Source organism: Podarcis bocagei, assembly GCF_964188305.1.
Source record: "Podarcis bocagei genome assembly, chromosome: 9".
NCBI classification, from domain to species: Eukaryota; Metazoa; Chordata; class Lepidosauria; order Squamata; family Lacertidae; genus Podarcis; species Podarcis bocagei.
In genome coordinates this window covers 2,977,437-2,982,959 of record NC_138134.1, presented here as the reverse complement: position 1 = coordinate 2,982,959, position 5,523 = coordinate 2,977,437, and positions in this window count along the sequence as shown.

Here is a 5,523-nt window from a genome sequence, read left to right as displayed (position 1 = left end):
AGCCTTGAAAAGCACATGGAGCTGAAAGAGGAAGTGGGAAAGAGGCCCCTCTTCCAACTTCTTCCATTTCCAAGGAGGCAGAAGGTAGCCACCCTCACAACCTTATGAGCTAGGAGGCAATGAGTGGGGAGGTTTAAGGGCTTTGCGGGTGCCGAGTGAAGGCCTGTAGGACCATGTTCCTCACATCTGACGCCCTTGGGCAAATGACTAAGATTATGCCCGCTTTGCAAATGCAGTAATGCACTCTCTGTTACATTTCAGCTCTCATTGCTGCTGCTCTCTGCAACGGGTTCAGAAGCGTCTTAGCATTTGGTTATCATGTTATTGATTATCTATCTCTCCATCATAAATACTAATCATTCTAATCTTCATGTGGTCAGCTCTGTTGCTTTCATTCAGCCAAAGTAAAAGGAGAGCGGCAACAGCAGTTTTGGGAAATCTCATGATTTGCAGAACTACAAGAACTCTTTAGGAGAGGAAACCCTCACGTGGGAGGGGGAAACCTGCCAAATGCAGCCAAATGTGGACTGAACAGGCTTAGCGGCCACCGAATGTTGACGGAGGAAGAAGGAATGGAATGGAGTTTCCTGGAGGAGGATTGTGACCATTCCACACTGCAACCTTTTGTTGAAGGTCCCTCTGGTCCGTCTACACACACACACACACACACATTTCATTTATTGCTTTGACTCCAGGTTAGCTTTTCCAGAAACTAGAATCTAATTAATGCAATCTAATTAAGTAACTCCAGCTCCTTTCCACTTCTACTGTGGTATTAAAGGCTCTGCAGAGCTGGCTGGTGAAAGACCAGGCAGCAAAGCTGAGTCAGCATTGATTCCCTCTACCTCACAGCCTTGTGTGATTCCAACGTTCGTTTTCAGCATTTTAAACATCCATTTCTGTAAGTACAGATATGATCTCACTTGTTCCATGATCCAGCATTCTTGCACGTGAGCGACTGGAATTTGGAGGGCCGTAACAGTGCAATGCATCTTTCTGCATTAACAAATTACATAAGGCCTGCTCTCTTGATTATTTCCAAATAAGAGCGCTTTCCAGATTCCCTAGAGCAGTGTTTCCCAACCGGTGTTCCCCGGCACACGAGTGTGCCGTGAGACACCGGCTGGTGTGCCGCGAGATGCCTGGAGGGAGGCGGGCGAGTCGGGCGGCGAGAGGCGGGGCGGGGGCGGCGAGGAGAGGCCGCGCCTCCTGCTGCTGCCTGGCGCTCCTCCTCGCAGCCGGCAGCGCTGCCTGGGCGCCTCCGCGCGACTCTGTCTCGCTGGGTTTGGTCTCCCAGCAGAGACGGGTCACACGCGCCCCTCCCTCCCTCCCTCAGCCTGCGCGGAGGCGGATTGAGCGCAGCTGAGAGGAGCTGCCGAGGGAAAAAACGTTCACTTTTGTGCGTCCCTCCCGGCGTGACGCTGCGCGCTGACGTCACGGGGCGGGGCTTTAATGGTGGTGTGCCGCGAGATTTTTTTTTAGTACACAGGTGTGCCGTTGCCCAAAAACGTTTGGGAAACACTGCCCTAGAGAATCTTCCCAGGGCTGAGCTGACCAGAGACTTCGGGCTGCCACCTGCTGGTCCAGCTGGAGAATTTCCCACAATTTTCTGAGAACTTTTCCAATAATTTTCTTTTCTTGCCGGGGATGGATATATATATATATGGTTTTCAGATTAACATTTTACAGTCATATATCCAACATACAACATAGAAACAAGATTCCAGAGAATGCCTTGAACTTCCTTTTCCCCTTTGTGGGTCCTATTGTTAATAATTTCCTCCTGCATCTTTTATAATAATCCAAATCCTTTACATCTCCATTGTATCCAAAATTCACCATTAAACTACAAGTGTTATTCCAATCCTACTAACGATTTTAACTGTTTACAATGGTTTTAAGTTATAATTTTTCCCCATTCCTTATTAAAACTTTGTTCTTCCTGATTTCTGATTCTTCCAGTCATTTTAGCATAATCCATCAACTTGATCTGCCATTCTTCTCTGGTTGGGACTTTATCTTCTTTCCATCTCTGGGCCAGTAACATCCGCACAGCTGTGGTCGCATACATAAATAGTCTTTTCTGCTCCCTTGGGATTTCGGCACCTAGAATTCCTAAAAGGAAGGCTTCGGGGGGGGGGGTTAGAAAAGGTTATTTTAAACATTTTCCCCCCAACTCATTATATATCATTTCCCAAAATTCTTTTACTACCTTACATTTCCACCACATATGATAAAAGGTTCCTTCTTTTTCCTTACATTTCCAGCATACATTTGACCCTGTTTTATACATTTTTGCTAATTTGCTTGGAGTTAAATACCAACATCACATCATTTTCATATAGTTTTCTTTCAACGTGTAACATGCTGTGAATTTTAAATCCCAATTCCGTAACTTCGCGCATGCTGTAACTTGTATAATATACCCAAAATCTCTCGCCCAGTGTATCATGATTTGAGAAATTCTTATATATTTTAGCTTTATCATGCAGCAAGATTCTCCTGAGGAGGGGGAGGGGGAGATTTTCCTAATGTGTGTTCCCAGCTCCTGCCCTGAAGTATGATATGTGAAATATACTCAGAGTCGCAAAGTGATTTCATGCTCTTTATTCAGCTCATAGTGGTGAGGAGGAATGAATGGAAGTCCCCTCAAAGTATCTGCTTTATATACATTATTTACACAATGGGCTGCACATGATTGGTTAATTCTGGAATTCTACTGTAAGCCAATCAGGTTGTGGATTCACTTATATCTGGAGCATGATTGGGTGGTTCCTGCCAACCAATCATACTGCTGCATTGTTCTTGGACCAGTCAGAGTGCTGCATTCTGAATCCTATTGTTCTAGGACCAATCAGACTGCTGCAGTTTGGATCCTATTCAACTCAGTACATAACAATATGAATGGTTGATAGGTTTGCATTTACTGTCTGCACTGAGAAGGATGGAGCCACTCAGAAACTGTTGCACCCTAGAGAAAGTCACCCGCTGCTTTCCCAGATTTTTCTAGTCCTAAGCACCTGCTGCTGTGCTTTTTATTGATTTATCTCTTCCCTGTTTGAGTGTTTTGTTCTGGGTGCATTCTGCCATGCTGGATTCATCAAACTAAACCTAAAATCTAGTGTCTCTCCTCCTCCACCACCTAAAAACCTTCCTGGCTTTGCAAGGGGTTGGACTAGATGACCCTTGGGAATCCCCTCCAACTACAATTCTATTACCATATTTCTTTCTGGGGTAGCATCCACATTAGCTGTTGTTTCCTGGAAACACAAACTTTTGTTCTTTCACTTTTTCTGCAGAAGAATCCAGATCTGCTCATAAAACAACCTATCATTCCAGATCCAGCCCTGGCCCTCTTGTCTATTTAAAGAGGAGGCTGGAATGACTAGATACATAAAAGCTTTGGGCACCAAATGCCTTGTGGCTGCACATATTGAAATCACTAAAAATTGGAAAGGGGCAACAGTGTTTATTCTGGCGACACTGGTACAATAGATTATGGCAACTAGCTTGGGAAGACAAGCTTCCTCTGACACTTAATATGTTAATATGTGGTATCTCTTCATTTGCTATGCAACTGAAAGTCACCAAGATTGCAGGCCTTTGTCTTCATCATTTTGGAGGGATGCCTTTTCTTACAAGTCTGGGCTGGATTACGCTCTCTCTCTCTCTCTCTCTCTCTCTCTCCAAGTGGTGAGAAACGTCAGTGGTTCTAGGCTTTCCCAGAGTTCACTTTTCTTGGAATGATGCTCAGCAGAGACTGTGGTGCCTTTAGAATAGATAGTTTTACTTATGCACAGCCTGAACATAAGATGCAGGTGCTCACAGCATTAACGCCCCAACAGATCTTCCTCCTTCATTCATCACAAGTTTGGATCTAGCGCAGAGCAAGCAGGTCTCTGTGTCTCTAGCTTTCCATTCTGCTTTTCAGCTCTCTCTCACACACAGCTCTGGCTTTTGTTCTCCTGCCTTGCAGCTAGGTGAAGGGGCTGGAGGAAAGCCCACCCCTTAGCCTGGAGGGCCTCATCCCATAGTTGTACCTCCTGCAGCATGGCTCCTTCTTTGGGGTCCTGAGGAAGACACCTAAGTGGCCAACTCAGGTCACTGTCTTATGAATAAACTTGTCTGACAAGCTCAGCAATAGAATCCTTTATGAGACTCTAACTCTCATGGGTCTAAAACCCCAAGAATTAGAAGAGACTTGGGGCAGCATCCCAACTGACCCCCCCCCAACATACAACAGTAAATCAATATGGAATACTTTAATAATAACAATGGTAACAAACAATATAACACCATAAAACATATTATAGGGCAGATGAGATGAAAATGCCTGGGAAGCCCCCTGACTCATGTATAATAGAGGGAGACATAAATATCCTTCTGGCTTTTAGGTGCATAATAACACTGAGCTGAAAATTGGTGGTGGGCTCAGTTCTCTGGAGTGGACTGAGCAAGCAAAGCTTCCTAATGTCCTAAAGCTGGTGAGGAATTATACATTTTAAAATACAGATGGCTCTCCTCTCTCAGCATAGCTGAAAGACAGGCTGTTGAAGATTCAGTTGTCCCAAAGGCCTCCAAAGAAAAGCTCCCTCTCCATTCATCTGATTTTATCAGGTTTTTATTCCATCTTTGCCGTTTGGTTCCCCTGCCTGTCTTGCATCTCCGTCCCTGGCTGCTTCTAGTCTGCCACACATGGGCCTAGCCAGAATTTATGTTGTGGGGGGCAGAGCCTCTGTTAGTTAACTATTTTTATTGATTTACTTGATGGGAAGCAGCTGCCCCCCAGCCCCCCTGGCTACATCGATGCTGCCACATACAAGGGCATTTCAGGTCACACAATTGTCATTGATTGGGGAAGTCTTGCATGACAAACCTAGTTTGTCTCCCCCCCCCAAAAAAAATCAAACCTTTTTGAGATAAGGAAAGGGAAGGGGAAAGTAAAGTCATCTGACCCTTCCGCAAACCAATCAAATTGAATGCATCATCTAATCTCCCTGCAAACAAATCAGGATGAATGCTAGAAGAACCCTCTGTGAAAAGCATGAGGGAATGAGGGTCCCCCCTCCAAAAACCCCTCCCTTTGGTGATCCACATGACTCTCTAGCAGCTGGTGTTTAGAAAGGTAGTTGTTGCTGTTAATAAATGTATTTACATAGCTGTCAAGCGTCCCTTATTTGGAGGGACAGTCCCTTATTCCAGCGCCATGTCCCGCTGCTGTCCCTTATTGATGGATGTCCCTTAAATGATGTCCCTTAAATTTCAAAGGAAGCAGCTCCTCTCCCTCTTTCCCTGCCAGCCAGGGAGGAGGGAGGCTCCAACTGTGTTGTTTGGCTGTGTTGCTCACCCAATAAGAAGTCTAAGAACGACTGGGAGCTTGCATGCCTTGTGCTGATCAAATCGGCTGTGTTGCCTGGGGACTCACCTTTGCTCAGCGCTTCCCAGCGGAGAGGTGACGGTGGTTTTCCGTGAGGCTTCGTTTGGCTGCTGGCTGGGCTTTCTGCCTTTGGCTCAGAGGGGCTC